General features: G+C 30.7%; 1 non-coding gene across 1 annotated transcript; it reads left to right on the top strand.

Moving 5' to 3' along the window:
- Window positions 1-1,082: 1,082 nt before the first annotated feature.
- Window positions 1,083-1,155, top strand: TRNAV-UAC (transfer RNA valine (anticodon UAC)). Its single transcript has one exon. It is a non-coding gene; the product is annotated as a tRNA-Val (tRNA).
- Window positions 1,156-13,779: the final 12,624 nt, after the last annotated feature.

Here is a 13,779-nt window from a genome sequence, read left to right as displayed (position 1 = left end):
TAGGTATACTTTTACTTTTCGTATTTGGTTATATTTGTACGTTTTATTTGATATCTTCCTTCTTTCTCCTTGATCATTAGCGTCATTATGCGTGGAATTGAACTTAAAAATTGTTTAAAACGAAATACACCCTTTTTACCATTTTAAAATAAATCTCACATTGAACAGAATTGTAATTTAATTATTTTTCAAATATTAAAGATTTACACATTAACTAAAATTTTAGTTATTAAATCTTTCTTTATTTAAACTATGTAGAAACTCCTATTACTTTGGAATTTAAAATCAATTAATTTTACTTATACAAATCTCTTCCTAATTTTAATTGTGTTAAATAATTATTAATAATGGAAGATATATACATATGATTAAGTCGTGTGTGAAATCTGCTATGTTTTATATGGTGTCGTAGGACCTATATGAACAAAATGATATTCCAAATTTTGAGAACCTTTCTTAGAGATTCTTTTCGCATGCCCTTTTTACCTCTTAAACATCTAACTTTTGATTTATTTGCCTGTAATTTGGAGTACATCCTAATTTAGTCGAGCATTTAGTTGATATTTATTATTGTGATGCGATGTGCATCTTCTAAAAATAGAAGTCTAAATTAAAATTGCACAAAAAATTGTAGGTTGTGAATGTTAAATACCTTAACCCTAATTATCATAGTTAACAATTTAACTAATATATATTAATTTGCAAGTCAGAATTTTTATAATTAATTTACCGTAAGAGCCTTGATTTCATTTTTCTTCGTAGAAATCAAGGAAAAAATACTGTATTTTTTTTTTTATGTTAATCACTCTTCAACAATTTTTTCTTTTATTATACATTTTATATTGTTAGATGTGATCCCACTTGAGGGATTATACTGGGTATGTTGTTGTTGTTGTTGTTATATTGATTGACGCGATGTACACGTGCAACACACGTACGATAAAACTAGTACCATTAAAATGACCGGTTAAATTTAGCCATACTGAAAACAACTGAATTTAGTCCTGCTCAAAACAACTGTTCATGTTAGTATACATGTGATGTGGTTCCCTAATATATTACTAAGCGCTCTACATCAACAGGTTGCTGTGGTGTAGTTGTTATCACGTTAGTCTTACACAATAAAGGTCCCCAGTTCGATCCTGGGCAGCAACATTAAGTTACTGTTTTACACTTTAATTTTGCTCCACCAGCTTATGCTTGTAAACCAAATTATTACTGTTCATCTTAATTTATGTGACATTTTTTACTTGTTTCTCCGGACATTTCCAGGAAAAACACCTGTTTTGCCATTGTTATAGCATGTAATAGGAACACATTAGTGTTGGGTTCTTAATTTAGTTACTACTTAGTACTTACTATTAAAAGATGATGATGCAGAGCTTGTTAATTTTATCGTATTTACAATGAGATTAATTAGTTGCAAAACCAACGAAATATAGGGCGGCCTTATGAGATCAACTTACTTTGGCATCATATGTTGCGGGGTAAAACTAAGAGTGCAATAGGTTGATCTGAATCTTCATTATTGAAATATTATATTTTATATATAAAGTTACAATTATTTTCTGTGTACAAGTATATAATTGATGTTGAATCATCTTAACTTCTTCATTTTTTTTATCTCTTTATATTCTGAATTTTCTTAATTAAAATTCTGGCTTCGCTAATAATATGTTGTTTATTTGAATGTAGATATATCTTATTTGAGTTGGCTAAATCATTATCAAAAGAAATTGAAATTCCCTTTCTTACGGTTGGTTGTTTTGGCAATTTTGGAGAGGACCTTGATTGGGTCACTATACTTGGCACATGTGTGAAGTTTATATTCCATCATGCTTGTGTCATGTTGCATTTTCGCCATTTTTAATTATTGAGGCCTTTAGTATAAGGTTTTGCTCTTTCTTTAAAATTTGACGTCAACTTTTAGGTAAGCATGTTATATTGACGTGTAACTTTTATCATTTTTTCTTATTGAAGATTTCCTTATGACATCATGTGAATAAGATCATTGTGCTAACTGTTAATGAGAGCATAACTGCAGTTGGTACTTGGCTGGTGGGATTTCATTCAAAAGAAATGGTTTTCTCCTCCCATCGTCAATATAAATACGTGAAGTATACTAAAAAGTAGAAGGCCCAAAACTTTGGGCAAAGCGAGAAAGGTTATTGGGATCCCACTCTTTCTCAATATCATTTTTTTAAAAGTCAATGTGATTGAAACATGAATGTGATTGAAGCATGTACATATATTATAACAGGGCCCAACCTGAACATCCTCTTTATCTTTCAAAAGAAAGGTTATGATACACTCTACCTTTCGCACTCCACTTTCATGAACATTTCGCTAGGTATGTTGTTGTTGTTATATGCAATTGGACTTGAAAGTAGTGTTGATTATTAGTATTAGATTCGTGATTGCTAAAGGAACTTTTGGTTTTTCTCATAACTACAGTAAGTAGCGGTGTTTAGCAAAGGTTATAAGTTGGTGATACTAGCTTATAAACACAAAAAGTATTTATCAATAAAGTGGTCATAAGTTAAAATCAGCCATAAGTAATTGGTCACCCTCAAACTAATGACTTTACAACTTATACATATACTAGTTATGTGAGGCCCGGGTCAAGATATAAAAGCAGATATTTTAGTTAAAGAATAATTTTAATAGTAAGACAATTACAACAACAACAACAACAACCATATACCTATCAGAGCCCCACAAGCTGGAGTTATATAAAAGCAAAATTTTCATTCCACTCCTTTAATATTTTAACTTCCATTTCGATGAAATTATAACTTATGTATCCTAATTTTCAAGTTATTTAGTTCTAAATAAATAATCTATACATAGTTAATGAACTTTTAAGACAAATACATAATTTAACTTGTGCATCTTTGGATGAGCTCAAGCCCTCTCTTAATTAGGATTGTGGGTTCAACATGATACTAAAAAATTGGAGGAAGCATTCTTAATAGGCGCGAGCAAAGGCGAATTATTCGGGATTAATTGGGCTTGCGGATATCGAGCACCAATCAAAAATCAAAGAATGCAATAGAGGTTTGGACTTGAAAAGTAGTGTTGATTAAAAACAAAAACAAAAAAATTGACATAAATAAATAAGATTAGGACCTAAAAAAGTAATTAATTAAAAGTTTTAAAAAATTTGAAAATTATTGTAAGGACTACAAAAGCCCCTGGTCGATACTCAAAAGTAGACTTTAAAACAAAAAAACAAAAAGATTGACTTAAATAAATAAAATTGGACATAAAAGTAATTAATGAAAAGTTTTTAAAAATCAGCCATAAATTATTGGACTACAAAAGTCCTCACATTCCCTCTTATATATAATAGTAATTTGGTTGATTTGATCAAGTCTTTACAATTTTATCCCTAATATCTCTTTTATATTCCGAAAACATAATTTTTAGTTATCTCTCTATTCTATTTCTGTCATTCGCATCTTTTTATGTAATTCTTTTTTAAAAATTTATACTTTTGTAAATAGCTTTAAGGACATTTTTGTCGTTTAATAGAAAAAGTATTGATAAACTAAACACACTAACTGCTTATTATCGGATTCAATATTTCTATTCAAACATGTTGTTTATTTATCAAAAATGGATTTCAACACCTAAAATGCTTTTCAGTATTCGATGCTTATCAACCACTTTTAATCCACTAATTCAAATAGGTTAGGTGTGTTGATTATTCTCTTTCTAATTTCCTTTTACTTTTGAATGGGTTCTTAGTTATCCCCTATTATTTCTTTTACCTTTTCAGGGTCTCCGTTTTGCTGTATTATACAACAACTTTGATTTGAAGGAAAAAGAAAAGCAGAAGGAAAGAAGATCTTGAAAAGGCATAATAAAATTGAAATAAAGCAATTCTTTCCAAAAGTTTTATACCACAAGCTAATTAACTTAAAGTGCACGTAAAGCATAAGATAAAAGGCCAAATGTCATTCTTTTAAATCGAGAAAGTTCTTTGAAAAAGCCAAAGAAATGATATAGACACTCTCCTCACGTCCATCTAATAATAAGAGCCAAAGTCTAAATTATGAGTTGGATCCCACGAACCCCAATTCCTTTAAAAACCTTGCTTTTGGGCTTTGCCAAACATTCTCTTCACATCTAAGAAATAGTGAGTATAAGTTTAGCTTGCTTGTTTTTTTTAAATTACTCCTAGCATAAGCGAGTACAAAAGAACAAACGGAGTATCTATCATAGATCGTTGCATTGCTTAGAGGTCGCTAAGATACTGGTAAGAATCACTATTGTAAGTCTATTGCTACGTAATATTGATTATTAAAAAAGCGAATCCCCTCACCCTTCTCATTTGGAGCTATATATCCCTACTCTAAGATAAGAAAGTTTCCGCCCTCGTATCATTTGTTTTGATTTGTGATTCTTTTTTTTTTCCTTTTTATATTGTATAGGGAAAGGGAAATATGGGGAGTTTTGAGAAAGTGAAGGAGAGAGCACAAGATTTGAAGACATTTTTCAAGAAGGGATTGAAGATTGTGGGAAATTCTTGCAAGAAGGGTTGGTATAAGGTCAAGCACATGAGGAGTTAAAGAAAAAATAAGCTGAAATTTTGAAGAAAAAAAAAATTAATCTTTTATTTTTTTTAAACATGATATGTAGGTTTCTTCTTTCTTTTCTTTTTCTTTGAGGGAGCTATTTTCCACTTTTTTTTTTTTTTTTTAATATTTTTTTGAGGATTGGAGAGAAATTGGGTTTCTGTCATCATTATAATTTGGTTTAATTTGCAGTTTGGTTCTTAAAAAGTTGAAATGTAATAGATTCAGTAGAGTTGGTTTAAAACTTTGGAATTTTGATAAGTGCTCATTATCATGTCTCTCTATTCTAGGGGTTAATAACGACGGATTCTGGGATGATAATAGCAGCGATATAAAATACATTGGCGATATTTACAAAAAGGTGCCTAAAAACTTTTTTTTTTTTTTTTTTTTATTTGTTGAAGTAAAAATCGTCGATCCACGATATTTTAAAAATTTTTTCGCCGATTACAAGTCAACGAAAAATTAAAAAAAAATAAAATTTAATTGTATAACGTGGACCGATCCACGTTATGAGCAATATAAATTGTAAAACGTGGATCAGTCCACGTTTTACAATATATATTTTGTAAAACGTGAAAAATCGATCCACGATACTTTACCATTGGTGCTCTAAATTTTTTTTTTTTTTTTTGCGAGCACTAAAAAAGAAAATTTAGTAAACTTTTTTTTTTTTAAAAAACCGGATTGGTAACACTTAGTGTGTTTTTTCATACTTTGACCAATGATTAATCGTGTGAAGACTCCGAAACGTCAATATTTTATATAGAACTCCGATATTTTTTTTCGCGTACAATAATGTAGGCTCAATACATCAAGGATACGTAGACGTTCGGATCGTCATTTTAGGGGTTGAAAAGGTCTTTTTTTAAGTAAGTTTTGTTTGAAAAAACTTAGTGTTTGATCGTAAGGTTATTTTAGTCAACTTTATATGTTCGAGAAAATTAATCATTTTTTTATTTTCAAAAATTGAAACTTAGTATGAAATTGACATTCCATAGCACGTATTTATTCAAGTACATTACCTTGGGATTTTTACGTCCAAATATATATACGTATCATCATCTTATAAATATTAAAAAACTGAAAATTTCACGCCAATTTGGGGGAAAATCGAAATTGTTAATAAGGGATAAAAGGCGTTTTTTTAAAAATCGGCTCGGCCAAAAGAATTATTATGGCGGTTTGTCCGCATAGATCTCGAAAAAAATACGCAAGTTCAAAAAAAAAAAAACGCGTAAAACGGACGTCCGAGCGCAAAGTTATGACCATCTAAAGTTTGACCACTTTACAACTAGTTTTTTCTCCCTATATTTTTTAGAATTATATTTATATTCAAAATAATGTTTTATCGTGATTAAAAAATAACACGCTTAAATCAAAACCTTAAAAATAAAACACTTAAACCTTAAACAAAACTTATTTCTTGAAAAAAAATGCACCTTTTCAACCCCTAAAATGACTATCCGAACGTCTACGTATCCTTGATGTATTGAGCCTACATTATTGTACGCGAAACTAAAAAATATCGTGTTCTATATAAAATATTGACGTTTTTGAGTCTTCACACACGACTAATCATTGGTCAAAGTATGAAAAAATACTAAGTTTTTTCAAACAAAAACTTACTTTGCACCTTTTCAACCCCTAAAATGACGATCCGAACGTCTACGTATCCTTGATGTATTGAGCCCTTAAAATATTACATTATTGTACTTTGCAAAAAATATCGTGTTCTATATAAAATATTGACGTTTCGGAGTCTTCACACACGATTAATCATTGGTCAAAGTATGAAAAAACACACTAAGTGTTACCAAAAAAAAAAGTTTACTAAATTTTCTTTTTTTAGTGCTCGCAAAAAAAAAAAAAAAAAATTTAGAGGTAAAACGTGGATAGAGGCCCACGTTTTACAAAATATATTTGTAAAACGGGACTGATCCACGTTTTACAATATTATATTGTATAACGTGGATCGACTCCACGTTATACAATTAAATTTTTTTTTTTTTTAATTTTTCGTTGACTTGTTCGGGGAAAAAAATTTTTGGGTATATCGTGGATCAGCCCACGATATACCCCTTTGGTATATAAATTTTAAAATACACCTTTTTGTAAATACCGTGTATTTTTATATGTATATATAGGCTCCGGACTCGGTTAATAACTATGACGGATTCTGGGATGATAATGAAATTTAATGCTTAACTGGATTTTAGTTTTTGACATTGGCGATATGTTACAGAAAAAAAATCACTACTAAATCATGAACACTTTTTTTTTTTTTGAAGTAAAAAACGATCGAGAGCCATCAGTAATCAAGGATTTTTAAGCAACAGAGATTCGTCTCATTGGGAATTATCACGTTATTTTTCCACTGAAACAGGTATCATCAAAAATTTCAATAACCACTATCGGTTAATTAAATTAAAAAGAAGATCGTATCCATCGATTTTCTTACGCAATTATATTCACAAAATTCTTAGACGTTCATTAAATTAAAAAGAAGACGGTGGCAGAAAAAGTCCATCGATTTTATTAAATTACGTAATTATTATATTCACAAAATTCTAAATTTTACCAACTGAAAAATGAAGCAGGGTCTGTACCTTGACAAGATACTATTCTATCATGAGACCATTGGTGCTCGTTGGTTTAAGGCTATTTGTACTCTTCAATTAAATTTTCGTGCAAAACTAATTGACGGACGTCCATTGATTTTCTTTTTTTAAAAAAATTAAACAAAAAATTCATAGTTTTTGTATACGGTAAAAACCGGATATATTCAAGACCGGTGAGACCGGGGACCGGATATAAGAAGAAATTATTGCATGATCAGTCCCGAGTCTTCCCTTAGAACCAAAAAAAGCAAAAAAAATTGACTTAAATAAATAAAATTAGGACATAAAAGTAATTAAGAAAAGTGAAAAATTTGGAAATTATTTGATACAAAAGTCCTCACTCCCTCTTATATATAATAAACTCCGTTATGTGAGCCTGTCTTAAGCCCGGGATATAAAAGTAGATATTTGACCGAGAAATATAATTTGTGTTGGTACAAGTGTACAACATGACAACAGTTCATCCGTTAGTTGTAGTCCCAATAGTCGGTTAGTTATATGAAAGCAAAATTTTCATTCCACTCTTTAATATTTTACGTCATTTTGATGAAATTATTTAACAATCAAACGGTTGGAACCAGAATTTGACATTCAATCTTATCCTTTTTGAAGTTATTTAGTTCTTTAATCTAAAAGTTAAGTTTTATGACAAATACATAATTTAATGCAAGTTGCTCTCATAAGGCAAAACTATGGAAAAAATCTTTGGAGGTATTTCCCTACTTTTAAGGGTTATCTGAATTTTGGGATCTAGAGCATTGTAATAGCAAATCAAAGTATCATTTTTCTCTTTGGCAAAAACAAAAAAATTGACTTAAATAAATAAGATTAGGACCTAAAAGTGGAATATTATTGTTTTAAAAAAGAAAATTATTTACTCTTCTAACATCATTTACTTGACTTAAATCCATAAGATTAGAACGTATTTGTTCAAGTTTTTATTAACGCATATGTTCATATATACAAACCATTGCAGTAATATATATATATATATATATATATATATATATTCCACGAAAAAATCAAAATAGATTAAAATTTGTCCACATATCCTAAACCTCACTTACAAGTTCAATTGATTACCTAAATTCGGGATAAACAGCTTTCATGTAACTTTTCTCTAATTAACCGACAGACATCCAATTCAATTCAATCTACACAATTCTAGTCGATTTTCATCAACTTGAATTTAATAAAATATTACTCATGCCGTGCTCACAAGATGGCTCCAAGCCTTCTATTATCAATCCAAATCTTCATTTTTTTCCCACAATCATAGTTAATAATTCGATGCTCCCTGATTATTAAGTTAACGAGATTATTAGAATCAATTATGAACTCATATTTCACAAGGGGTTGAAATTTTACCTCTCGAATAAGCTCTAGAAATTTGCTATTTTAGGTTACAAAGCTTAGCAGATTTCCTTGAAAACCTATATAAATCTCATATGTTTCAGTGTTAAGAAACATATGGATTTAATCCGAAACACTAAAAGTCTCATCAAATTCTGGAAATTGCACTACATATCAAAATAGACCAAGAATAACATAAGTTACACCACGAAAAATTGTATCAAACTATAAAAATAAATCAAAATTAATAGAAACTACAAAAATCGCACATTCAAATGCTAGTTCTCGATAAATCTTTATTTTTTCATAATTTTCGTCGATGCTAATAGATAAAGTTTGTTAAAAAGTGCCTGAAAATCCCAAGGTTCGAGGTTCGAATCCTCACTCATTCATAAAAAATAAAAAAATAAAAAATTCCCAAGGCAAGGCTTCGCGAAAATTTGCTTTTTTTTTTTTTTTTTTTTTTTTTTTTTGCTCTGCTGAAATTCTACCGAAGTTAGGCCTTTGCCCGAATAGGCCTAATTTGCGACGAAATTCTACCCTGCGAATTTTTTTTATACTCTACTTGGGTACGAGCCGTGATCTCAGGGATATTTTCGGCCACTTAAAGTGCCGAAGGGCAAAATTAAAGACCAACAATTTGAGGGGAAAAAAAATTAAAGACCACACCTGAATAAGGGCATTTGTTCGAATGACCCCCTTTTCAACCTAATGACTTAGAGCCCGTTTGGATTGGCTTATTTTAAGTGATTTTAAGCGCTTTTAAGCCATTTTGTAGTGTTTGGGTAAAGTGAAAAAATGCTTTTAAGCACATGTTTTAAGCCAAAATAACAAAAGCTAGAATTCCTAACGCATGGCTTATGCTTAAAAGTCACTTAAAATAAGCCCATCCAAACGGGTTACAATAATAATAATAATCATAATAATAAATAAATTTAAAAAAACAGTAGGGAAGGTCAATAAAATAACATTGTGATTCGGACAGTAATATCTAAACCACACATCATATAAGGATGCATCATCACATACTTTTCAAAATTCAAAAAATATAATAGGGATGTGTAATTATAAATCAAATAGATTTTTTTTTTCCCGAAGAAGCAACAAAAAAAAAAAAAAAAAAAGCTCTTACTTACCAAATTCCTATCAGGTGCAGATGACTATGCTGAAAAGCCTACCAAAATCATTATGTTTACTTTCCCAAGCATTCACATTTTAAATTCTTCTACAAGTGCTTCTAATAGTATTATTTTTTTTAATATTGTAAATGTCTAAAATATCATAATCATGCTCAATTTAGGTAGGTTGTTATTTGTGAAAATAAAAAATTATATTTGTTTAATAATTAATTCATGGACTATGTTAGTAATGGTCAATAGTCACAAAATTTTTAATTACATCTCATCTACAAAAAAATTACAATAATCTACATGATAACCACATCATTACAGATAAATATTATTCCAGATTGGTCAAATATTGATAAAGAATTGTCCAAATATGGTGAACAACATTATTTTCACACTAAAAGACATAAATGTATGAATTAATCCTCATAATTGCACACATCTGTGAAGATATTTTTTCTTTACAGTTCACTTATATATACATCTCTCTATTTTAGCCCTCAAACCACATTGTTTTTCAATATTCTTTTGAGTAAATTTTTTTTTCTTAGATCTTGCTTGTAGAGGAAAAATGATTTCTTCTTCTGAAATTAACAATTGGCGTTAGATAATACTCACGTTCTCTCAATTGATATTGGTCAAATAGAGGTATGTTATCTTTCAATAGTGAAATATTTTATTTTTAGTATTCTGTATAAAAAGAATTAAGAAGCACTCGTTAAAAATACTTAGATCATTTGTATAATGTTTGGAGAAGGTTTTTTAGAGAAGTTTTTTCATATATAAAAATAGAAAAGTTTTCTTAAAAAAAAAAAAAAAAAACCGATTTCTTGTTTTTTTTTTTTTTTTTTTTCAAATGGTTTCATAACAAAATATCGGTTAACACTTTGAAAAAACTTAACGCTACGTTAGGATAACTATTAAAAAAATTTAGAGAAGTCAAAATTCTAGAGAACTTGATAGAAAAACATAACCATTTTATGCCTTAAAATTTTTGACAATTACTTTATACTTCTAATGCATCTTTTACAGGCTCAACAAACCCAAATAAACGCTATTAGTAAATGGGTGCTAATACCCTTTGAAGTATTGAGTCAGCCGGTGGAGAATGTCTCGAGGACAACAGTAAGAAAATGTGTCGATCTGTTGCTGATATAAGAAGATATATATTAGATGATTTTCTCTTATGCCACTATCTTCTTCCATCTGCAACAGATGGACACTCAACACATTTTCTTATTGCTGTCCTTAAGACATTCTCCATTGGATGACTTGATACTCCAGAGAGTATTAGCACCCATTTACTAATATCATTTCTTTGGGTTTGTTGAGCCTGTAAAAGACAGTGGCGGAGCCACATGTAGTTGCGGGGTGTCAATCGACACCCATTCGTCGGAAAATTACACTGTGTAGCTAGGTAAATTTTGTATTTTTATGTATATATATTACATATGACTCCTTCTCGATTTCTTCTGAATTTACTTTTTTTATATTTTGACACCCCTTAGTAAAATTCTGGCTCCGCCACTGGTAAAAGATGCATAAGAAGTATAGAGTAATTATCTAAATTTTGAAGGCATAAAATGGTTCTGTTTTTATATCAAGTTCTCTAGAACTTTGACTTCTTTATATTTTTTTAATAGTTACCCTTAAGTTTTTTCAAAGTGTGAATCGACATTTAAAGCATTATCTCAAAAAAGCCACAATCAAGAAACTGTCTTGAGTTTTTGTGAGAAAACTTTTCTATTTTTATATGAAAAAACCTCCCTAGAAAACCTTCTCCGGAAAATTATACAAATCTAAGTATTTTTAATGAGTGCATCTTAATTTTTTTTTTTTGTACAAAATACTAAAAAATAAAAATTTCACTATAGAAAGACAGACATATCGCTATTTGAACAATATCGATTGAAAAACACTGTGGTTCGAGGGCTAAAATAGAGAGATGTATATATAGCTAAATTGTAAAGAAAGGCATCTTAACATGTGTGTATGCAATTATGAGAATTAATTCACACGTTTACCCCTTTTTAGTATGAAAAATAATGTCGTTCACCCTATTGGACAATGCTTTACCAATATTTTGACCGATCTGAAATACTAATGTGGTTATCATTTAGATTCTTTTGATATTTTTTTTTTTTTAGATGTGATGTAGTTAAATTTTTTGTAATTATTGACCATTACTGACATAGTTTATGAATTAATAATTAAATAAGTGTAACTTTTTTATTTTTACAAATAAAAGCCTACCTAAATTGCACGTAATTTTAATATTTTAGAAATTTACATCAGTAAAAAAATACTATTAGAAGCACTTGTAGAAGAATTTATAATGTAAATGCTTGAGAAAGTAACCATAATAATTTTGATAAACTTTTCGGGATATTCACCTGGCATCTGAAAGGGATTCAGTGACCAACAACATACTTTATTGTTCCTTCTTCAACAAAAATAATCTAATTTGATTTGTAATTAAACATTCCTATTTTTTTTTTATTTTTTTTTGGTAAATAAAGTTCTTTATTAACCAAAGTAGAGTTATGTACAACGCTTAGTGAAATCTGGCGCATGGACAGACAGTCCCATGGTCCAGTGCATCAAAACAGTTCTATCTATTCATCGAAGTCTCCCTAGTCCTACAACCTACACAGGATAATGATCTAGTTCAAGTTGAGTTTACTGGCTCGATTTTGGTTGCATACTTCCCCTTATCACCACTTCTTGAATGATTCTCTTTATAAGCACCTTAGGAGCCCTTTGCTTGCTTGTAAACACCCTGTTGTTTCTCTCTTGCCACACATAGTAGACATGGTCACCATTCTAACCATTTGTAAGCGACTCTCCCATTCACTTGTCTTTATCAGCCAAGACATTTCATTTGTCCATTCCATTGCATCCCTATTATAGCCCAGCCATCCTAGCAGTTTTTCCCAGACACTAGCAGAGTAGTTACATTTGAAAAATACATGTTCCACTGATTCATTTTCACTCTCGCATAAGGGACACATTATCTGATCAGTAATGTTCCACTTGTTCAGCCTATCTCTTGTATACAGCCTTTTGTTAAGTGCTAGATAGAGGATGAAGGACCATTTAGGTGTTCCAAAGTTGTTGCAAATAATTCTTCTCCAACTGACTTTCTGGAAGTCCCCCCTCAATTTCAAATATACCTGTTTGATGGAAAACACCTTTGAGGCTCTGAACTGTTCTTCATCTATACCAGCCTCTTCTAAGGTGTTTATAGCTTTGAAGATCTTTTTTACCATCCAGGATGCCTGATTTGGAAAGTAGCTCCATATATTTTGACCTTTGACATAATACACATGTACCCATTTTACCCAAAGTTTATCTCTCTTTTTGCACAAGTTCCATAAACTTACATGCAGCCTTATTCCATGTTTGTGCGTGTAGGATATTCAGTCCCCCAGCAACTTTTGGCAGACAGAGTTGTTCCCAAGCTATAAGTGCTTTTTTGGATGCAGTTGTATCACCAGTCCATAGAAAAGTTCGACAAATAGTTTCTACTACTTTCATCACCTTCTTAGGGAGTATGAAAATTTGTGCCCAAAAGGTTTGTATAGCAAACAAGACAGTTTTAACCAGCTGCATTCTGCCAGCGTACGAGAGTAATTTAGCAGTCCATTGGGTGACTCTGCCTGTCATTTTGTCCAGTAATGGGGTGCATTGCATGACTGATAGCCTCTTGGTGTTAAGTGGTACTCCCAAATATCGAAATGGCAAAGTCCCTTTGGAAAACTTCAATCTTTCTAGTACTGCTTGTTGTGTCCTCTCATCCACTCCTCCAAAGTATATAGAGCTCTTGCCGGTGTTTGCGATCAACCCAGATGCTTTGGAAAATCTTTGAAAGCAATCAAAGACTTTATAGATAGATATCTCATCCCCTCGGCAAAACATCAAAAGGTCTGCAAAACATTGGATGATATTGAGTTTGGCACATTTTGGGTGGTGATTGAAATCGGTGGTAAGTCCCGATGGTTTAAGCATCCTATTCAAAAATTCCACACAACACATAAGGGGACAAAGGGTCCCCTTGTCCAAGCCCTTTTGAGCTCGGAAGGCTTTGGTTACTTTTCC

Source organism: Lycium ferocissimum, chromosome 4, assembly GCF_029784015.1.
Source record: "Lycium ferocissimum isolate CSIRO_LF1 chromosome 4, AGI_CSIRO_Lferr_CH_V1, whole genome shotgun sequence".
Classification (NCBI taxonomy): domain Eukaryota; kingdom Viridiplantae; phylum Streptophyta; class Magnoliopsida; order Solanales; family Solanaceae; genus Lycium; species Lycium ferocissimum.
The sequence above is the reverse complement of the archived record's forward strand: the minus strand, read 5'-3'. Positions and strand labels throughout refer to the sequence as shown.